The 24,738-nt window shown below is 41.0% G+C and overlaps 1 long non-coding RNA gene across 1 annotated transcript; it reads left to right on the top strand.

Annotated features, from left to right (window-relative positions):
- Positions 1-3,020: 3,020 nt before the first annotated feature.
- On the top strand, positions 3,021-5,460 carry LOC120138312. The gene is made up of 2 exons (XR_005517520.1): positions 3,021-5,134; positions 5,221-5,460. It is a non-coding gene; the product is annotated as an uncharacterized LOC120138312 (long non-coding RNA).
- Positions 5,461-24,738: the final 19,278 nt, after the last annotated feature.

The following is a 24,738-nucleotide window of genomic DNA, read 5'->3' as shown; positions in this document are numbered from 1 at the left end:
GTTTATTGTTGAAGAGAAGCTAAGCTGGCAGCTGTAATTGGATTAGATTTGTGAATTTTCAGTTGTTGATGTAGGTCTCATTAAGGGAGTTTGGAAAGTGGAAACAATTTTTTTATGAATCTTTTTCTTTTACTCTACCAATATCTCATTTAATTTCTAAATGTTGCATGAAACAGTTGAGGGGAATGCCTTAATATTAGGAAATAAATTTAGCATTTTCAAAGTATTAAAATTCAAAATATATCATTGAAATCAATTTTTTTATCATGAAATAAATTAATGGTACTTCTCAATCAAAAAATTAGAATTGTATCATTAATAATATGCATTAAAATATTAAATTTAAAAGCAAAACTTTTATCAAAATAGAATTTATATTCGGATCAGGTATCAAAGTATTCAATCCAAAAATTTCGGATATCTGAAAACTTGGATATCCGATTTTTTCGGATCAGATACGAATCACAATTTAAGTGATCCAAAACTTTCGGATATCCAAATTTCGGATCGGATAATATCCGTATCCGAAAATGCACACCCCTACTTGCCATTAGCATTTGATGAAAGTGTTGATGTGACAGTTAATAAAATTTATATAATTACATAATTGATCTTCAATACTTCTATATTTTATCAATTTAGTTATTAATTTAATTTAATTTAATAAATTTAATCTTCCAATCAGATAGTACATGTGTCATCATTTTATTAAATATTTTTTTGATAATTTAATATATTTAATTTTATTATATTTTCTTCCACCAGATAATGATAATGGCACCATTTGATTGGATTGAAAACAAGTAACAATTAAATATATATTGTTGTTGATTGATTGGAAAATTTTCTCTGAAATTCTCTGTGAACCCCCCCCCCCCCCCCGAGAACTTCTCCTCACGCGAGATCCCCTATCTTGGCTTATTTAATGACGGCGCCTCTCCCTGTAGAGATAGTACCGTTGATGGGTCAGCCGACCATCATACTACGGCCAATGACTACCCTACAAGTAGGATTGGGTTTGAGGAAGTCAAAATGGCTCTTAGAAAGATGGGAAGGGACAAAGCTGTCGGTCCTGATCAAATTCCTATCACTCTGTGGTTGGCCCTAGGAGAAGAGGGAGTTAACTGGTTGACCAACATCTTTAATATTATTTTAGAGACTGCCAAGATGCCAGAGGAGTGGAGAGAGTCCACGGTGATACCAATCTATAAGAATAAAGGAGATCCCCAACGTTGTGGTAACTACAGAGGTATTAAACTACTCAGTCATACCATGAAGCTATGGGAAAGGGTGATAGAGGTTAGGTTGAGACAAGTTACTAGGGTTTCGGAAAACCAATTTGGCTTTATGCCAGGTAGGTCTACCACGGAGGCGATTCATCTACTTCGACGACTTATGAAGAAATATAGGGAAAAATCTAGAGATCTTCACATGTCATTCATTGACCTTGAGAAGGCTTATGATAGCGTTCCCCGAGATACGATCTGGAAGACTTTGGAAACGAGACGGATCCCAACTGCTTATATCCGGGCGATTCGTGATATGTATTGTAGATCTACTACATACGTCAGGACTACCGTTGGCGACACTAAGGCATTCTCAGTGGAAATCGGACTCCACCAGGGGTCAGCTCTTAGCCCTTACATCTTCGCCTTGATTATGGACGACATCTATTGTGCGACACCTGACGGTGTACCATGGTGTATGCTTTTCGCTGACGACATTGTCCTAGTTGCTGAAAAAAATCTGAGTTAAATAGTAGACTGGCTACCTGAAAGACTGCTTTGGAAGAAAAAGTTCTAAGGATCAATATTGAAAAGACAGAGTATTTATGTTCAAACTTCAGTGGGGACCAAAACGATGAAGATATAGAAGTATGCATAGAAGGACACGTTCTCCCCTCAAATGATTGTTTTAAGTACCTAGGGTCTATGATACATAAAGATGGGGGTGTAGAAGATGACGTTACACACCGTATAAAGGCGGGATGGCTAAAGTGGAGGGCTACTACTGGAGTTTTGTGTGACAAGAAGGTGCCTCTAAAACTTAAGGGAAAATTTTATAGAATGGCAATAAGACCAGCACTGCTGTATGGATCAGAATGTTGGGCAACCAAGAAGGATCATGTAAGGAGGATAGAGGCCGCAAAAATGAGAATGCTTCGATGGACATGCAGTAGGACTCTGTGGGATATGACAACAAACTCTGCTATTAGGATGTCCTTGGGGGTGGTGCCTGTTTCCGAAAAATTGAGGGAGGGAAGACTACGGTGGTTTGGGCATGTCCTTAGGCGACTACCGTCGGATGCGGTCAGGAGGGTAAAGTCGATTACAGTCGACGGTGCCAGAAGGCGAGGACGACCAAGGAGGAAGTGGGAAGACTGCTTGAGATCTGATTTGATGGATTTAGCCCTCACCGAGGACATGACCTCTGATAGGAAAGTATGGAGACTCAAAACTAGGGTAGTCGAGTAGTGTGGGTAACTTCTACTTTTTATACGTTTCTGTTATTGGTATTTATGAAGGCTTAGAACTGGGCTTGCTTTCGTTGACTTCTGTGTAACATACTCTTCACTTTTAAATTTAGTCGGGTCTTACGTTTCTGTCTATATGCAGAGATTTTTTCGTATAGATTTATTTGCAGGGATTACTGTCCAAGTACAAACGCGCATATGATATTAATGATATTAATGTCTGCATATGAATACTGTTCAACTATGTATTTATGTATTTATTTATACATGCATTGCATTTTATCTATATTTTTAATTTTTTGACTGCCGGAGGTCTTCTACGGAAGCTACTCTCAATCTGGCGTTGGGGGCAGCCTACTATCCTACCTCCCCTTACCCCATTACATATGGGAATTGTGTTTTGTTGTTGTTTGTTTCTCTGATTAATTTCGTTATTCGCAATTATTGTTTGGTAGACTGGTGATTTGCGTGTGACTACATTTTGATGGTGATGGATCCCCATTATCATCCATTTTCCCCTCATATTGATTCGCTATTCCTTCTCTATGGTCGCCCAAACGAGTGGCTCTCACGCTCAGCCAAAACGGTTTGATTCTTTATTATTTCTTTGGACTTTATTACTATTGTTTGGTTTACTTATTTGGTTTCAATACCGATTGGGAATTTTCTTTTCCTCTCCACAATTCATTCTCAATGTGGTCGATCTTTATGTTTCTTCAATGGCGACGATCGGTAACGCATCTTTGGTTGAGATCTTTGATAGTCTTTGATTCTTTCGCCACGACTTTTCTCATTCGAGTGAATAGGAACCACCATTAAAGGGTTGTGTGGAAACCATCGGAGAGCCCAACCACTCACCCAACTATGGCTTTAGGACGACTGCTCAGGCAAGGCGATTCCCAGGCGGACACGGAGGCTCTGACCCACGATCGCTGGTTGGATGTTCTTATTTTCCCTTTCTTTCTCAGATACCAAGAAGTTCTTCGTTCTTTGTGGGTTCTTACTGTGTTGCAAAAATTGCACCACGCGCGAGGGGACTGCAATTCGGTGCTTCAAGGATGGCTCATTGCGTTAGTCAGTCGGTGACAATTCTGCGGCATCTCTTATTAGCGCATGAGATTGAATTCTTCTTTGCATATGAAATTGTCCAGATGCTCGAATTCTGTTTGTTCAATTTGGTTCAATTCAAGTGGTATTTGGTTACCCTTGTCACAAATTCCTTTTATAAGCATGATAGATGATGGATTGGATTGGTTCCGACATGGCTCTTCTCTCACGATTGGGTTTTGCATGTTCCTTTTTTACCCGATACCTCTTATTCGGTGAAAGTGTCTCACATTTGGCTTATCTGTTTGGTTGGTAATGCATATTTTGCTCCTTCGATGTGAAATAGGGTTTTCACAACGTGTTGGACTGTCGTGTCTACCACAATGAAGAGGAGTACTGGTAGCCCGGGAGTGCTATTGCTTATGAAATTTTGTTAGTCACATCACTGGTAACACTTCTACAAACGGCACCCTTGTACCTTTCTTTGGTTGTTTGATATTCCTCAAATAGGGTCTGGAACTACACAATTGTTTTCTCTATAACACGAGCACTAGAGATGGATATGTGTATAATTTTTGTCCTTGGTTTATTCTTTTGTATGTTTGGAGTGCCCATTTCCATTTGTACTGCCGGGTATGTTCTGCTAGCTTACTTTTATTGGAATATGCTACGGGGTCATGACCTTCATACTTGCGCAAGCATATGGAAGTATTCTTTTATTATGTTTATAAGGATTTTGTTTCCTTATGATGAAAGTTGGCTGATCATTTTTTGGTTTTTAAATGTTAAAATCTATTAAAGGTTCAAAGGATTACTTAAATACGATTTACAGAGCATTTTAGTAGTTTTAGTCTACATACATTGCTATTATTTGTGTATGTTAGTGAGGCTTGATTGTTACATCATGATAGACTATGCCAGTATTAGATACGAGATTGAATGGATGTATGCTATATTTAGTATTATATGGCTAAGTACTCTATCTCTATCAGTACATGGTGTTTTTGTTTGGCATGCATATGAATCTAATATACGATTTGTATGCTACTATTTGATTGTGTCACCTTGTTGGTTTGAGATGAATCCTACTGCTTCTGTTTCTATGTTATTATGGATGAATGTTTTAGATACTGAGGTATGGAAATGATTTCATTGGCTGAATGCTCTGTTTCTCGATGTATATTGGACATTGGAGTTTCATTGGGTACCTGATATAATTACTAATATGCGTGGCTTATTAAGGTGTGCTCGATTGAAATGATTTCCTTTTTGTCCTATGCTTGTGCAACTATTTAGTTGTGTACTGTGGTATTGTTCTGTTACCTTATGGAATCAGCGTGCCCCACAATACCCGGATTCCGTCCATACTGGATTGGAATTCTTTAGTCATTTGGGATACCCCTGGGATACCCCGGTGCGAGGTTTAATTGGTCATAGGTGGAAAGGCTATACTGTTGTACAATGACACGTGTCATATATGGAGATGGATGCTAGCTATTCATATTGGATTTATAGTGTACAGGATATACCTCTTGTGGGACAAAGCAGTCGACTTGTTTGGCAAAAGCTTTATTTCATGCCAGTTCCAAAGGGATCTGTTAGTTTGGAAAAACAGTTAAGATGACAGTATTATTTCTTAATTCAGGGTCTTCTTCACGGTAACTAGTTTGAACTAATCACTAGTTATATACTGTTTGTAGGACGATCTAGCTTTATTGTGGAGCCACCTTTGGAGAGCTGGGTTCTGCGGATGTTTCTTGTAGGATGCTTGGGCAAGTATACATGATTTGTCGCATGCTTGAGGAACCCTGGATTTACATGAAAAGTGTTTTTATATGTTTTTATCTTTGATTGGGTTGTAATAATTTTATTTCATTGGTTCGGTTTAATTGATTGGGCTGTAATAAGTTAAATTTAGTTGATAGCCATATATGTTGTAATATTTTGTGTGCTTCTAACGGGCGCAAACGTGGTGATCGAGAGGAAATGTGGGATGCATCTAAGACTCAGGCCAAAGGTTGGTACATGTCTCAGGACTGCATTTAGACTTGGGTTGGGCTTTTGTTAGTCATTTTTATTACGATTACTTTATCTAGCTTTGTCTTGGCTTATAAGACAACGTGTCCCTGTCTGGGACTCTTTGGCCATCGCCTCCATTCGTATGAATGTGAGATGGAAGGATCTGAACATGGTTTACAATATGGCATCGACTTTGAATTCGTTTTTCAAATTGATTATAATGATATCTACAGATCGAGATCGATCACATTAGAATTAGTGGCCAAGCTACAAAGTTTGGCCTCATATTACTATTTATCAGTCCAGGAGGGAGTGAACAGAGGGCAACAGGCTGACTGGCTAGGTAGGTATTGTTCCTTTACCAATTACATATCGTTTTACAGCTTTGTCTCGTTATATGGTTTGAGATCTGTCTGGTGCTTGCATTGATGTGTTTTAATTTTTTGCATAATACATCCAAATACACTGATTTGACATTTTCTTCGGATGACGGTTGGTATATCAAGAGAAGTGAAACCTTTCGTACTATATGAATAACTTAAATAGTAACACCTATTTTCCGTTGATGTTTAAATTAAACAACCAATTTGTGGAAAATTTAAAAGATGAAACAGTAGAGGTAAATGGATGGTTAATGTTAAAATTTTACAAATCGTGTTTCAATTTGCAAGACAATTACATAAATGATGCTATATAGATATTCATATCAATTTTATAGGGCTAGGCTTGCGTTTGGTTTAGTAAGTGGAATACGGAGGTGCAATTGCAACTGTTCTCAAATGCTAGGACTCTCGTAATTGCGATGCTCATGGAATTGTAATTTCGTTTGTTCTAAAATACTAGGACTGCTATATCTTCGTTATAATTTAGGCGGCTCATACTTATCATATTGGATTTTTACCGGTCATCTTCGAATATTGTGCTCTATCTGCTATTTTCTATGAGTAGTTTTACAAGGACGAGGATTTTCAACATCAACTGGTTTGGCATATGTAATGGTACGACACTTACATTGGCACACTTTTATTCAAACTCATATACTTGAGTTAGTTTACATTTCCTATAATGTAGGCACTGTATCATTATCCTATTCAGCTTCAAGGGGCGTTTTTAAACGACTAGGATTTATCTACTATATTATATGAAGAGGCTTATACAGACGAGGAGACTCCACCACTTTGCTACAACGTTTAAGTCTCCCATTATATAACACTATTGGGTGGTCTATTTGGTTATATCTTTGCCTAGTGTCCTTTTTGCTCTATCTTTGTTCCAATTCCTTTTCTTTTTTTTTTCTCCAAGGGCGTACTCTTTTCTATAGCCGACTCGTTACTTCAAAAGTTGGAGGACTTCTCCATCACTGCTGATAAGGATGTTGGGTTAGATGAACTGGGTGATTTTGGTAGGGTGAATGAGTTAGAGCCTCAATACTACCTTATGGGTAAACTATTGTTTAACAAGAAGTGTGATGGCGAGGCAGTATCATGTGTCTTTCGGAATGTTTGGGGGTCACAAGATGTAGTTGATATCGAGGAAATAGGAGCTAGTATTTTCTTAATCAAGTTCAACAATATGGGTGCTATGAAATTGGCACTTCGTCGATCTCCATGGACGTTTGAAGTTGAGTGTTTTTTCCTTAGTGCAGTATGATTCAGAAAAAGGGTGGATGACTATGATTTTGACCTGATGGAAATTTGGATACGTCTATCTAATCTGTCGTTGGGGTAGATGGAGGAGATAGTTGTTATGTTTGGTAATAAGATAGGGTATTGTTCAACAATATGGGTGCTATGATATTGTTCCTTGGTCATGCATCGATAACTTGAATGGTGTATTGCACCTCCCTTGGCTTCTTGGGGTGATTTCAATGAAGTCCTTAACGAGTCAGAAAAGCATGGTGGGAGGATAAAACCACGAATAAAAATTGATGCGTTTAGAGACATATTACAACATAATAATCTAGTTGATTTAAACCTTCTAAAGGGTGGTTTACGTTGATGTGTGGTGCGAAAGATAAAGAACCAATCTTTGAATGGTAGGACCGATTTGTTGCTTCCAAGCATTGCATTTAAGCTTTCCACATTTTCGAGTTACTTCTGAGACTGCAGACACATCAGACCACTGTTATCTGACTTTGGACACGAATTGGCAGGCACATTCTAATACTTCACCTATTTCAAATGATTGTTTTCGGTTCGATACTTATTGGGCATACTAAATAGATTGTAAGGAATGGGTTCACACATCTTGGAAATATACAAATGGTAATGCACTAAATAAAATCGAGGCTATTGATGATGCTTTGAATGATTGGCAACATGATTGCATCAGGAACAATTACGCTCGAATTAAGGATTTACGGAGACGGGTAGATTTGGTTCTACGATCGTGACAATCTAGTAGACGTTTAGGCTAATTTTGAAAATAAAAGGGTTGAGTTGTGAATGTTGCTTGCATTGGAGGATAAGTATTGGGACCAACGATCCCGAGTACAGTGGTTAACACATGGTGATAGGAATACGAGATTCTTCCACGCGAGAGCCACACAAAGGAGGAAGAAGAATCATAATGTCGGTATGCACAATAGTTAGGGTCAATGGATGACGCATCCTGAGTATTTGAAGGATATAGCTAGCACATATTTTGAGGCACTTTTCACTTCGTCTGATCCACCTCTTAATAATAGTGTCATTGTTGACGAAAACGGGTAAAGAAAACAAAAGAACACGAGAATTTTACGAGGTTCGGCAATGTGCTTACGTCCTCGGTGCCTAGGCGGCGCTAGAAGTTTTTATTCAATGAATTTTTAGGTCTAGGTTACATCTCTATTTATAATAGAAAACCCTGGTACATAATTACAAAATTAACCCTGTACCGTACCGTGGGGGCTGCGCCCCCGCACCCCCAACCCACATAATTCGTAACCCCACAACGAGACTTTCTTTGTAAGGACAGTTGATGTTCGCTTCGCTGCGTTCGCTACTGGTATATTTATGAGCCATACCTAACAAATCTCCACCTTGGCGAATATCCTGCCTCTTGGAAAATTCAATGTGGGTTGGGTTACCTTGATTCTTTAACAACTAGAAACATTCAACAAGTCCAAGCAATGCTTGAACTTGTCTGTCGTAACTGGCTTAGTGAACATATCAGCGGCATTCTCATCAGAATGTACCTTCTGAAACAAAATCTCTCCAGATGCAACCAACTCTCTGATCTTGTGGAACCTTACATCAATATGTTTAGTTCTAGCACGATACACCTGATTCTTAGCCAAGTGAATAGCACTTTGATTATCACAAAGCAACTGAACTCCACCTTGTTGAACACCCAACTCCTTCACTAAACCAGTAAGCCATAAAGCTTCTTTTGCAGCTTCAGCCGCTGCCATGTACTCAGCTTCAGTTGTAGATAGAGCCACAATAGATTGAACAGTAGACTTCCAACAAATAGGCCCTCCACCAAGAGTAAAGACATACCCTGTCGTAGATCTTCTATTATCCAAGTCACCTGCATAGTCTGAATCCACATATCCTACAACCAAAGGATTATCCCACTGACTCCCAAAAACAATTCCATGTCCCACAGTACCCTTTAAGTACCGAAAGATCCACTTGACTGCTTCCCAATGTTGCTTACCAGGTTTAGACATGTACTTACAAACTTGACTAACAACATGAGCTAAATCAGGACGAGTACATACCATCGCATACATCAAGCAGCCAACAGCATTAGAATACGGAACCTTTGCCATATCTTCAGCTTCCTTATCTGTCTTGGGGCACTGTTCTGATGAGAGCTTAAAGTGATTCGCCAATGGAGTGCTAACTGGTTTCGCGTTGCTCATCGCAAACCTTTCTAGCATTTTCTCAACATAACCCCGTTGAGATAGCCGCAGTTTCCTTGAGTCTCTGTCCCTGCAAATTTCCATTCCAAGAATTTTCTTTGTAGCACCTAAATCTTTCATATCAAATTCCTGACTCAATAAAGTTTTCAAACCGATAACATCATCCATGTTCTTCGCAGCAATCAACATATCATCAACATACAGTAATAGAAAAATAAAAGAACCATCATCAAGGCTCTTAACATAGACACAACAATCATACTCACATCGGTTGTAGCCAATCTTGATCATATAGGAGTTAAACCGTTTATACCACTGTCTCGGAGACTGTTTCAACCCGTACAAAGATTTCTTCAATCTGCAAACTAAATGCTCGTTTCCAGGTTGAGTAAAACCTTCAGGTTGCCGCATGTAGATCTGCTCCTCTAAATCACCATGCAAAAAAGCAGTTTTAACATCCATCTGCTCTAAATGCAAATCCCAACTAGCCACCAATGCAAGTACTGCTCGGATTGAAGTGTGCCTGACCACAGGAGAAAAGATTTCATCATAATCAACTCCTTTCTGCTGTGAAAAACCCTTCGCTACCAAACGAGCCTTGAACTTCTCCCCCTCTTTTTCTGTTACTACTGGTTTCTTCTTATACACCCATTTGCAACCAATCGACTTCTTACCCTCAGGAAGGGGAACTAACTCCCATGTGCGATTGTGATTCAAAGACTCCATCTCCTCAACCATGGCTGCCATTCACTTGTCGTTTTCCTGACTAGTAACGGCATCATGAAAAGTAACCGGATCATCACTGCTAACAATAAGTGCAAAAGATACCAAGTCTTCAAAACCCAATCTGTTCGGAGGCTTTATATTCGTCCGTCTCACCCTGTCTCTGGCGAGACTATAATCCTGCAAATCATCCGTAGTGGAACCACCAGAAGTCGGTTGAGAAGTTTCTGGTTTCTCAACTGGAAACTGCTCGAAATCCACCACTGTCGTGTCTTGCTTCTGCTGCAACATGGATTGTTCATCAAAAACGACATCTCTACTAATCACAACTTTCTTCGCAACTGGATCCCAGAACTTGAATCCTTTGACACCTTTCTTGTAACCCAGAAAAATGCACTCCTTCGATTTTGCATCAAGTTTGGATCTCTCATCAGCAGGTACATGCACATAAGCAGGACAACTAAAAATCCGTAAGTTATCAAAACTAACATCATGACCAGTCCATACCTCTTCTGCAACTTTCCCAGCCAGCGATGCCCTTGGCGATCTGTTGATAAGGTAACACGCCATGTTAACAGCCTCAGCCCAGAAGTGTTTGGGAAGCCCCGCATTCAACCGCAAACATCTGGCTCTTTCATTCAACGACCTGTTCATTCGTTCCGCAACACCATTCTGTTGTGGTGTCTTGCGCACTGTAAAATGCCTCTGAATCCCATGCTCCTTACAGAATTGTAGGAACTGTGAATCTGTGTACTCCGTACCATTGTCAGACCGCAAACACTTGATTTTTCGTCCTGTTTGGTTTTCTACCTCAGCTTTCCACAGCTTGAACTTCTCAAAAACTTCAGATTTCTGTTTCAAAAATACACCCAAACTTTCCGTGAAAAATCATCAATAAAAGTAACATAGTACCTAGATCCACCCAAAGACGATGTCGTGGAAGGCCCCAATACATCAGAATGCACATAATCAAGAATCCCTTGAGTTGTGTGTTTCGCAGTCTTGAAACGGACTTTAGTCTGTTTACCAAGAACACAATACTTGCAAAAGTCGAGCTTACAGCTTTTGACACCATGCAACAAGTTTCTCTTGTGTAATTCTGCCATACCACGTTCACTAAGATGAGCAAGGCGCATATGCCACAATTTTGTCGTATCATCACAGGACTTAACAGAGTGAACTCCACCTGCAACGGTACTCCCTAACAATCTGTAGATATTCCCTGCAGTCATCTTGCCTTTCATCACAGTCAATGCTCCTTTAACAATCCGAATGGTTTCCCTATCCTCGTCAGCCTTAGGGATAAAACCATTCTTGTGCAAAGTGCCCAAGGAAATCAAATTCTTCTTCAAGTCTGGGATATGTCGAACACCACTCAACGTCCGAACGGAGCCATCGTGCATCTTAATTCTGACATCACCAATACCAACAATATTGCAACATCGATCATCACCCAAATAAACCGAACCAGAATTAACCGGCCTGTATGTCGAAAACCATTCCCTATTTGGCGTGATGTGATAAGAACATCCAGAATCAAGAATCCAAGCATCCGTCAATTGTGTCGTTGAAATAGAAAGCATATCACCCTCACTGCAATCAGAATTATCATCCTTGACCACGTTCACAGACTTAGATGAGCCATCACGCTTCTCATCAGTCTGCTTTTTCAACTTCGGACAGTCTCGTTTCATATGTCCCGCCTCCTTGCACTTGTAACAGTGAATTGTCTTCTTATCCCTGGATTTGGATCTGGAATTCCGCTTCCCGGACCCTGCCTTCTCTGGCTTCCGTCCACGATCTCGATTACCCTTGACATATAAGCTATCAGCTTGAGAGCTTTCCCCTGCATTCTGCTTCCGCTGGTTGTGAGCCAACAAGGCTGCAGTAATCTCCTCAACATTGATAGTCTCTTTCCCATATGTAAGAGTAGTCACCATGTGTTCGTAAGAGGGAGGCAACGAACACAACAGAATCATCGCTCTGTCTTCATCCTCAATTTTCACATCAAGCCGAGCCAGATCAGAAGCGATTTGATTGAAGACATTCACGTGTTGCGCCAAATCGTGATCGTCCTGCATCTTCAGCCCATACAGCCGCTGCTTCAGATACAGTTTTGTCGTTAAGGATTTGGACATAAACTGACTTTCCAACTTCCTCCAAATTTCGTCTCGAGACGATAGATGCATGACGTGATACATGACCTCGTCCGCCAAGCATAATCGTATGGTTCCTACCGCTCGCTGCTGCAATTCTTCCCAATCTTCCTCATCCATCGACGCCGGCTTTGTAGATCGCAAAGCCTTCAAGATCCCTTGCTGCGCCAATAGATCCTTCACCCTCGTTTGCCATAATCCGAAGTTACCCTGACCATCGAATTTCGCGACTTCGAATTTTGCTCCTGACATCTGATACCAATTGTTGACGAAAACGGGTAAAGAAAACAAAAGAACACGAGAATTTTACGAGGTTCGGCAATGTGCTTACGTCCTCGGTGCCTAGGCGGCGCTAGAAGTTTTTATTCAATGAATTTTTAGGTCTAGGTTACATCTCTATTTATAATAGAAAACCCTGGTACATAATTACAAAATTAACCCTGTACCGTACCGTGGGGGCTGCGCCCCCGCACCCCCAACCCACATAATTCGTAACCCCACAACGAGACTTTCTTTGTAAGGACAGTTGATGTTCACTTCGCTGCGTTCGCTACTGGTATATTTATGAGCCATACCTAACAAATCTCCACCTTGGCGAATATCCTGCCTCTTGGAAAATTCAATGTGGGTTGGGTTACCTTGATTCTTTAACAACTAGAAACATTCAACAAGTCCAAGCAATGCTTGAACTTGTCTGTCGTAACTGGCTTAGTGAACATATCAGCGGCATTCTCATCAGAATGTACCTTCTGAAACAAAATCTCTCCAGATGCAACCAACTCTCTGATCTTGTGGAACCTTACATCAATATGTTTAGTTCTAGCACGATACACCTGATTCTTAGCCAAGTGAATAGCACTTTGATTATCACAAAGCAACTGAACTCCACCTTGTTGAACACCCAACTCCTTCACTAAACCAGTAAGCCATAAAGCTTCTTTTGCAGCTTCAGCCGCTGCCATGTACTCAGCTTCAGTTGTAGATAGAGCCACAATATATTGAACAGTAGACTTCCAACAAATAGGCCCTCCACCAAGAGTAAAGACATACCCTGTTGTAGATCTTCTATTATCCAAGTCACCTGCATAGTCTGAATCCACATATCCTACAACCAAAGAATTATCCTGCTGACTCCCAAAAACAATTCCATGTCCCACAGTACCCTTTAAGTACCGAAAGATCCACTTGACTGCTTCCCAATGTTGCTTACCAGGTTTAGACATGTACTTACAAACTTGACTAACAGCATGAGCTAAATCAGGACGAGTACATACCATCGCATACATCAAGCAGCCAACAGCATTAGAATACGGAACCTTTGCCATATCTTCAGCTTCCTTATCTGTCTTGGGGCACTGTTCTGATGAGAGCTTAAAGTGATTCGCCAATGGAGTGCTAACTGGTTTCGCGTTGCTCATCGCAAACCTTTCTAGCATTTTCTCAACATAACCCCGTTGAGATAGCCGCAGTTTCCTTGAGTCTCTGTCCCTGCAAATTTCCATTCCAAGAATTTTCTTTGTAGCACCTAAATCTTTCATATCAAATTCCTGACTCAATAAAGTTTTCAAACCGATAACATCATTCATGTTCTTCGCAGCAATCAACATATCATCAACATACAGTAATAGAAAAATAAAAGAACCATCATCAAGGCTCTTAACATAGACACAACAATCATACTCACATCGGTTGTAGCCAATCTTGATCATATAGGAGTTAAACCGTTTATACCACTGTCTCGGAGACTGTTTCAACCCGTACAAAGATTTCTTCAATCTGCAAACTAAATGCTCGTTTCCAGGTTGAGTAAAACCTTCAGGTTGCCGCATGTAGATCTGCTCCTCTAAATCACCATGCAAAAAAGCAGTTTTAACATCCATCTGCTCTAAATGCAAATCCCAACTAGCCACCAATGCAAGTACTGCTCGGATTGAAGTGTGCCTGACCACAGGAGAAAAGATTTCATCATAATCAACTCCTTTCTGCTGTGAAAAACCCTTCGCTACCAAACGAGCCTTGAACTTCTCCCCCTCTTTTTCTGTTACTACTGGTTTCTTCTTATACACCCATTTGCAACCAATCGACTTCTTACCCTCAGGAAGGGGAACTAACTCCCATGTGCGATTGTGATTCAAAGACTCCATCTCCTCAACCATGGCTGCCATTCACTTGTCGTTTTCCTGACTAGTAACGGCATCATGAAAAGTAACCGGATCATCACTGCTAACAATAAGTGCAAAAGATACCAAGTCTTCAAAACCCAATCTGTTCGGAGGCTTTATATTCGTCCGTCTCACCCTGTTTCTGGCGAGACTATAATCCTGGAAATCATCCGTAGTGGAACCACCAGAAGTCGGTTGAGAAGTTTCTGGTTTCTCAACTGGAAACTGCTCGAAATCCACCACTGTCGTGTCTTGCTTCTGCTGCAACATGGATTGTTCATCAAAAACGACATCTCTACTAATCACAACTTTCTTCGCAACTAGATCCCAGAACTTGAATCCTTTGACACCTTTCTTGTAACCCAGAAAAATGCACTCCTTCGATTTTGCATCAAGTTTGGATCTCTCATCAGCAGGTACATGCACATAAGCAGGACAACCAAAAATCCGTAAGTTATCAAAACTAACATCATGACCAGTCCATACCTCTTCTGCAACTTTCCCAGCCAGCGATGCCCTTGGCGATCTGTTGATAAGGTAACACGCCATGTTAACAGCCTCAGCCCAGAAGTGTTTGGGAAGCCCCGCATTCAACCGCAAACATCTGGCTCTTTCATTCAACGACCTGTTCATTCGTTCCGCAACACCATTCTGTTGTGGTGTCTTGCGCACTGTAAAATGCCTCTGAATCCCATGCTCCTTACAGAATTGTAGGAACTGTGAATCTGTGTACTCCGTACCATTGTCAGACCGCAAACACTTGATTTTTAGTCCTGTTTGGTTTTCTACCTCAGCTTTCCACAGCTTGAACTTCTCAAAAACTTCAGATTTCTGTTTCAAAAAATACACCCAAACTTTCCGTGAAAAATCATCAATAAAAGTAACATAGTACCTAGATCCACCCAAAGACGATGTCGTGGAAGGCCCCAATACATCAGAATGCACATAATCAAGAATCCCTTGAGTTGTGTGTTTCGCAGTCTTGAAACGGACTTTAGTCTGTTTACCAAGAACACAATACTTGCAAAAGTCGAGCTTACAGCTTTTGACACCATGCAACAAGTTTCTCTTGTGTAATTCTGCCATACCACGTTCACTAAGATGAGCAAGGCGCATATGCCACAATTTTGTCGTATCATCACAGGACTTAACAGAGTGAACTCCACCTGCAACGGTACTCCCTAACAATCTGTAGATATTCCCTGCAGTCATCTTGCCTTTCATCACAGTCAATGCTCCTTTAACAATCCGAATGGTTTCCCTATCCTCATCAGCCTTAGGGATAAAACCATTCTTGTGCAAAGTGCCCAAGGAAATCAAATTCTTCTTCAAGTCTGGGATATGTCGAACACCACTCAACGTCCGAACGGAGCCATCGTGCATCTTAATTCTGACATCACCAATACCAACAATATTGCAACATCGATCATCACCCAAATAAATCGAACCAGAATTAACCGGCCTGTATGTCGAAAACCATTCCTTATTTGGCGTGATGTGATAAGAACATCCAGAATCAAGAATCCAAGCATCCGTCAATTGTGTCGTTGAAATAGAAAGCATATCACCCTCACTGCAATCAGAATTATCATCCTCGACCACGTTCACAGACTTAGATGAGCCATCACGCTTCTCATCAGTCTGCTTTTTCAACTTCGGACAGTCTCGTTTCATATGTCCCGCCTCCTTGCACTTGTAACAGTGAATCGTCTTCTTATCCCTGGATTTGGATCTGGAATTCCGCTTCCCAGACCCTGCCTTCTCTGGCTTCCGTCCACGATCTCGATTACCCTTAACATATAAGCTATCAGCTTGAGAGCTTTCCCCTGCATTCTGCTTCCGCTGGTTGTGAGCCAACAAGGCTGCAGTAATCTCCTCAACATTGATAGTCTCTTTCCCATATGTAAGAGTAGTCACCATGTGTTCGTAAGAGGGAGGCAACGAACACAACAGAATCATCGCTCTGTCTTCATCCTCAATTTTCACATCAAGCCGAGCCAGATCAGAAGCGATTTGATTGAAGACATTCACGTGTTGCGCCAAATCGTGATCGTCCTGCATCTTCAGCCCATACAGCCGCTGCTTCAGATACAGTTTTGTCGTTAAGGATTTGGACATAAACTGACTTTCCAACTTCCTCCAAATTTCATCTCGAGACGATAGATGCATGACGTGATACATGACCTCGTCCGCCAAGCATAATCGTATGGTTCCTGCCGCTCGCTGCTGCAATTCTTCCCAATCTTCCTCATCCATCGACGCCGGCTTTGTAGATCGCAAAGCCTTCAAGATCCCTTGCTGCGCCAATAGATCCTTCACCCTCGTTTGCCATAATCCGAAGTTACCCTGACCATCGAATTTCGCGACTTCGAATTTTGCTCCTGACATCTGATACCAATTGTTGACGAAAACGGGTAAAGAAAACAAAAGAACACGAGAATTTTACGAGGTTCGGCAATGTGCTTACGTCCTCGGTGCCTAGGCGGCGCTAGAAGTTTTTATTCAATGAATTTTTAGGTCTAGGTTACATCTCTATTTATAATAGAAAACCCTGGTACATAATTACAAAATTAACCCTGTACCGTACCGTGGGGGCTGCGCCCCCGCACCCCTAACCCACATAATTCGTAACCCCACAACGAGACTTTCTTTGTAAGGACAGTTGATGTTCGCTTCGCTGCGTTCACTACTGGTATATTTATGAGCCATACCTAACAAATCTCCACCTTGGCGAATATCCTGCCTCTTGGAAAATTCAATGTGGGTTGGGTTACCTTGATTCTTTAACAACTAGAAACATTCAACAAGTCCAAGCAATGCTTGAACTTGTCTGTCGTAACTGGCTTAGTGAACATATCAGCGGCATTCTCATCAGAATGTACCTTCTGAAACAAAATCTCTCCAGATGCAACCAACTCTCTGATCTTGTGGAACCTTACATCAATATGTTTAGTTCTAGCACGATACACCTGATTCTTAGCCAAGTGAATAGCACTTTGATTATCACAAAGCAACTGAACTCCACCTTGTTGAACACCCAACTCCTTCACTAAACCAGTAAGCCATAAAGCTTCTTTTGCAGCTTCAGCCGCTGCCATGTACTCAGCTTCAGTTGTAGATAGAGCCACAATAGATTGAACAGTAGACTTCCAACAAATAGGCCCTCCACCAAGAGTAAAGACATACCCTGTCGTAGATCTTCTATTATCCAAGTCACCTGCATAGTCTGAATCCACATATCCTACAACCAAAGGATTATCCTGCTGACTCCCAAAAACAATTCCATGTCCCACAGTACCCTTTAAGTACCGAAAGATCCACTTGACTGCTTCCCAATGTTGCTTACCAGGTTTAGACATGTACTTACAAACTTGACTAACATCATGAGCTAAATCAGGACGAGTACATACCATCGCATACATCAAGCAGCCAACAGCAATAGAATACGGAACCTTTGCCATATCTTCAGCTTCCTTATCTGTCTTGGGGCACTGTTCTGATGAGAGCTTAAAGTGATTCGCCAATGGAGTGCTAACTGGTTTCGCGTTGCTCATCGCAAACCTTTCTAGCATTTTCTCAACATAACCCCGTTGAGATAGCCGCAGTTTCCTTGAGTCTCTGTCCCTGCAAATTTCCATTCCAAGAATTTTCTTTGTAGCACCTAAATCTTTCATATCAAATTCCTGACTCAATAAAGTTTTCAAACCGATAACATCATCCATGTTCTTCGCAGCAATCAACATATCATCAACATACAGTAATAGAAAAATAAAAGAACCATCATCAAGGCTCTTAACATAGACACAACAATCATACTCACATCGGTTGTAGCCAATCTTGATCATATAGGAGTTAAACCGTTTATACCACTGTCTCGGAGACTGTTTCAACCCGTACAAAGATTTCTTCAATCTGCAAACTAAATGCTCGTTTCCAGGTTGAGTAAAACCTTCAGGTTACCGCATGTAGATCTGCTCCTCTAAATCACCATGCAAAAAAGCAGTTTTAACATCCATCTGCTCTAAATGCAAATCCCAACTAGCCACCAATGCAAGTACTGCTCGGATTGAAGTGTGCCTGACCACAGGAGAAAAGATTTCATCATAATCAACTCCTTTCTGCTGTGAAAAACCCTTCGCTACCAAACGAGCCTTGAACTTCTCCCCCTCTTTTTCTGTTACTACTGGTTTCTTCTTATACACCCATTTGCAACCAATCGACTTCTTACCCTCAGGAAGGGGAACTAACTCCCATGTGCGATTGTGATTCAAAGACTCCATCTCCTCAACCATGGCTGCCATTCACTTGTCGTTTTCCTGACTAGTAACGGCATCATGAAAAGTAACCGGATCATCACTGCTAACAATAAGTGCAAAAGATACCAAGTCTTCAAAACCCAATCTGTTCGGAGGCTTTATATTCGTCCGTCTCACCCTGTCTCTGGCGAGACTATAATCCTGCAAATCATCCGTAGTGGAACCACCAGAAGTCGGTTGAGAAGTTTCTGGTTTCTCAACTGGAAACTGCTCGAAATCCACCACTGTCGTGTCTTGCTTCTGCTGCAACATGGATTGTTCATCAAAAACGACATCTCTACTAATCATAACTTTCTTCGCAACTGGATCCCAGAACTTGAATCCTTTGACACCTTTCTTGTAACCCAGAAAAATGCACTCCTTCGATTTTGCATCAAGTTTGGATCTCTCATCAGCAGGTACATGCACATAAGCAGGACAACCAAAAATCCGTAAGTTATCAAAACTAACATCATGACCAGTCCATACCTCTTCTGCAACTTTCCCAGCCAGCGATGCCCTTGGCGATCTGTTGATAAGGTAACACGCCATGTTAACAGCCTCAGCCCAGAAGTGTTTGGGAAGCCCCGCATTCAACCGCAAACATCTGGCTCTTTCATTCAACGACCTGTTCATTCGTTCCGCAACACCATTCTGTTGTGGTGTCTTGCGCACTGTAAAATGCCTCTGAATCCCATGCTCCTTACAGAATTGTAGGAACTATGAATCTGTGTACTCCGTACCATTGTCAGACCGCAAACACTTGATTTTTTGTCCTGTTTGGTTTTCTACCTCAGCTTTCCACAGCTTGAACTTCTCAAAAACTTCAGATTTCTGTTTCAAAAAATACACCCAAACTTTCCGTGAAAAATCATCAATAAAAGTAACATAGTACCTAGATCCACCCAAAGACGATGTCGTGGAAGGCCCCAATACATCAGAATGCACATAATCAAGAATCCCTTGAGTTGTGTGTTTCGCAGTCTTGAAACGGACTTTAGTCTGTTTACCAAGAACACAATACTTGCAAAAGTCGAGCTTACAGCTTTTGACACCATGCAACAAGTTTCTCTTGTGTAATTCTGCCATACCACGTTCACTAAGATGAGCAAGGCGCATATGCCACAATTTTGTCGTATCATCACAGGACTTAACAGAGTGAACTCCACCTGCAACGGTACTCCCTAACAATCTGTAGATATTCCCTGCAGTCATCTTGCCTTTCATCACAGTCAATGCTCCTTTAACAATCCGAATGGTTTCCCTATCCTCGTCAGCCTTAGGGATAAAACCATTCTTGTGCAAAGTGCCCAAGGAAATCAAATTCTTCTTCAAGTCTGGGATATGTCGAACACCACTCAACGTCCGAACGGAGCCATCGTGCATCTTAATTCTGACATCACCAATACCAACAATATTGCAACATCGATCATCACCCAAATAAACCGAACCAGAATTAACCGGCCTGTATGTCGAAAACCATTCCCTATTTGGCGTGATGTGATAAGAACATCCAGAATCAAGAATCCAAGCATCCGTCAATTGTGTCGTTGAAATAAAAAGCATATCACCCTCACTGCAATCAGAATTATCATCCTCGACCACGTTCACAGACTTAGATGAGCCATCACGCTTCTCATCAGTCTGCTTTTTCAACTTCGGACAGTCTCGTTTCATATGTCCCGCCTCCTTGCACTTGTAACAGTGAATCGTCTTCTTATCCCTGGATTTGGATCTGGAATTCCGCTTCCCGGACCCTGCCTTCTCTGGCTTCCGTCCACGATCTCGATTACCCTTGACATATAAGCTATCAGCTTGAGAGCTTTCCCCTGCATTCTGCTTCCGCTGGTTGTGAGCCAACAAGGCTGCAGTAATCTCCTCAACATTGATAGTCTCTTTCCCATATGTAAGAGTAGTCACCATGTGTTCGTAAGAGGGAGGCAACGAACACAACAGAATCATCGCTCTGTCTTCATCCTCAATTTTCACATCAAGCCGAGCCAGATCAGAAGCGATTTGATTGAAGACATTCACGTGTTGCGCCAAATCGTGATCGTCCTGCATCTTCAGCCCATACAGCCGCTGCTTCAGATACAGTTTTGTCGTTAAGGATTTGGACATAAACTGACTTTCCAACTTCCTCCAAATTTTGTCTCGAGACGATAGATGCATGACGTGATACATGACCTCGTCCGCCAAGCATAATCGTATGGTTCCTGCCGCTCGCTGCTGCAATTCTTCCCAATCTTCCTCATCCATCGACGCGGCTTTGTAGATCGCAAAGCCTTCAAGATCCCTTGCTGCGCCAATAGATCCTTCACCCTCGTTTGCCATAATCCGAAGTTACCTTGACCATCGAATTTCGCGACTTCGAATTTTGCTCCTGACATCTGATACCAATTGTTGACGAAAACGGGTAAAGAAAACAAAAGAACACGAGAATTTTACGAGGTTCGGCAATGTGCTTACGTCCTCGGTGCCTAGGCGGCGCTAGAAGTTTTTATTCAATGAATTTTTAGGTCTAGGTTACATCTCTATTTATAATAGAAAACCCTGGTACATAATTACAAAATTAACCCTGTACCGTACCGCGGGGGCTACGCCCCCGCACCCCCAACCCACATAATTCGTAACCCCACAACGAGACTTTCTTTGTAAGGACAGTTGATGTTCGCTGCGTTTGCTTCGCTCCATCTCCTGTCCTCTTTACTGGTATATTTATGAGCCATACCTAACAGTCATTGATACGATTGAGCCAGTGGTTACGACGGCTATGAATACAGAGTTGGGTCTTCCCTTCTCAAAGGAAGAGGTATTTGCCGTTTCCTGTGATATAAACCCCCAAAAAGCACCAGGTCACGATGGGCTACCAGTAAGCTTTTATCACTTGCACTGGGATTTTGTAGGGGATGAGATCATCAATGTGTGTCTTCAACTTCTAATTGGTACGTTGGATATGGTGGCAGTCAACAAGACAATTTTAGTGTTAATTCCGAAAATAGACAAGCCACAACATGTGAAAGAGCTAAGACCGATAAGTTTGTGCGCTGTTGTTTATAAAATAGTTTCAAATATTTTGGTAAATCGTTTGAAGAATGTTATGCCGCTATGTATCAGTAAGAATCAAGTTGCTTTCTTATTTGGGTGACAACATGAATTACTGCAATATTTAAATTCATCCAAAAATGTTATAAACAAAGGTGTAGCTTTGAAGTTAGATATTGAAAAGGCATATGAACGGATGGAATGGAGTTTCTTGAGGAGTGTCATGCTTAAGCTTGGTTTAAATGGTGCCTTTGTACACACGATTATACGTTGCATAACTTCTATCACGTTTTCAATTCAAGTGAATGGTTCTCTTGCTTTAGAGTTTTCACCGTCGCACGGACTTCGTCAGGGAGACTCGCTTTCGCCGTTATTTTTCCTATTTGTTACGCAAGGTTTATCATCTTTACTTCATAAGGCACAAAGGGATGGTACGACCCGAGGTATTCGAGCCTGTTAGGCAAGGCCACGTGTCACACATATGCTTTTTGCAGATGATAGTTTGGTCTTTATTTGTAATTCCATTGCCGAAGCGAGACAGCTTAAGGATATCCTACGAGTCTTTTTCGATGCTTCGGGATAGCATATAAATTTAGACAAATCATCCATATATTTTAGCCCTAATATTGTTTTGGCACACCGACAACAGTTAACGGATATACTTGGAATACAACAGGTGGACCCGATGGGCCATTATCTTGGACAACCAATTGTTATTAGAAAAAATAAGACGGTGATGTTTTGCTTTTTAAAGAAGAAATTGGCCATGCACTATCACAATATGCGATGTCCTCTTATCTTTTACCGGAATCTTTACTTAATGACATGACTTCTGCAATGAGAAGGTGTTGGTGAACTGGGAACACCTAAGCTCGTGGCTGGCCATTGATCGCATGGTCAAATATTTGTCAACCAAAAAGATAATGGGGATTGGGTTTACGCGATCTGCATTCTTTCAATATTGTTTTATTAGGAAAGTAGGTCTGGAGGTTAATCTGGTTCCCTAATAGTTTATTATCTTGAGTCTTACGGGCCAAATATTTCCCACATGGTGATGTTCTGAATGCGAGCCAAGAAGACAAAAGTTTTTTTATGCATGGGAAGGCATTTTAGGGTGCTTTAGTATTAATAGTCAGCTGAACCTGGTTACGGATAAATGGGTTGGTTCTACAAAGGTGATGCTCACAGGCCTCCTCGCTAGCAAGATTTCAGGCTTCATTATTTATGATGTCGGATTGTCTGACTTGAATTGAATTGCGAGTTCAAGAGGTGTTCATGAGGGCAGATGCCAATGCGATCTTAACTATCACTATTTCCCCGTGTTAAGTGGAGGTTATTATTTGAGGCTATCAAGATTTTTATGTGTATTCAGTTCGAGCCAGGTATTGGTGGCTACTACCTCATCAACACTAACCGGACCGCACATCTCCTGTTTGGAAGGTCATTGCTAAATTATCGATTATTCTAAACATACATATATTTATATGGAACTTGGCGTATGATGGATTTCCTGTTGGAAAATGTCTTCGGGAAGCAGGTTTAGGATCTGAATTGTGTCCTACGTGTCAAGCTGATGAGAAAACAGCTACGCATGCTTTGCGTGGCTGTCGGTATGCCCAAGCGGCCATGCAGGAGGTTGGTTTTTCTGGGGTACCACTTTTCGCGCCTGAAGAATCTAGTTTGAGTTGGGTAGGAGTGTTATCGAAGTTGTTCTCTGTTGAACGTTTCATTGACTTTTCAGTTCTACTTTGGAATATATGGAATGAAAGGAATACACTAGTCCATGAGGATAAACTTCAACCTCTGTGGCTTATAGCTTTAAATGCACAAGTGCTCCAGAATGTGTTTAAATTGGCCAGGAATTCCACTGTTCACGGAGTAGCACACAACTTTCGTATTTCACCATGACAAGAGGCAACTAGTGTTGCCCAAAAAAAGTGGCGTCTGTCCGACCCTGGAGTTCTTAAAGTTAATGTTGACGGGGCTTTCGATCTACAACGACAAATGACGACAGTGGGTATAATAGCTCGTGATGCTATTGGGTTACCCCTAGGGATATGACGGTGTTAGCACCATCTTGTGGGGAAGCTGGGATTGTCGAAGTATTCACTTAGTGAGGTATAATAATAATGAGGAGAATTTAAAACATAAAGTATATCATAACTATCAATATACGAATTGAATATTTCAACTCATTATAAATTTCGTGGTTTTGCACACACAGTGTCGATACGGTAATTCACAAATTTATCATGAATTACGTGGGTTGTACACATAACGCCAATACAGTAATTCACAAACTCATTATGAATTACGTGGGTTGCACACATAGTGCCGATACGGTAATTCACAAACTCATTATTAATTACATGGGTTGCACACATAATGTCGGTACGGTAATTTATAAACTCATTATGAATTACGTGGATCGCACACATAGTGTCGATATGGTAATTCAACATATACATTAAACAAAATATATCTATGACTATCATAATATATAAATACATAATAAATGCACTCATATGGTTACCTCACTATTATGCCAAAATGTAGTCCGACTATTCGTCAACTTTATCCTTGTCTTTTTGTTTGCTTGACTCAGGAGCTTGATTACGATCTACACAAGCATCCATAATCACACATTCAAATATGATGTTAGTATACTTACTAACATTTATCAAAAGTAATAATACTCAAAAGTACTATAAATTTCAAATTCTATTAAAATTCACCCTAACTTAACATTTCAGACTGAATAATATCGATACCTCTCCTATGGTATCCATACTTATTTCCTATGGTACCGATACCCACTTCGTATCGATACCATTTTAGCATTCTGGAATTTCATTACTGATTACAGTATTGATACCTTCCTCTTGGTATCGATACCTACACCTCAGTATCGATACTTCTTTAAACCGATATCGATATTGTTCATCCTAATCCTCCAAGTTAACTTTGTAGT

This window comes from Hibiscus syriacus, unplaced genomic scaffold (assembly GCF_006381635.1).
Source record: "Hibiscus syriacus cultivar Baekdansim isolate YM2019G1 unplaced genomic scaffold, ASM638163v2 tig00110683_pilon, whole genome shotgun sequence".
Taxonomy (NCBI): domain Eukaryota; kingdom Viridiplantae; phylum Streptophyta; class Magnoliopsida; order Malvales; family Malvaceae; genus Hibiscus; species Hibiscus syriacus.
Note: the sequence above shows the minus strand (reverse complement) of the source record. Positions and strands in the feature narration are given on the sequence as shown.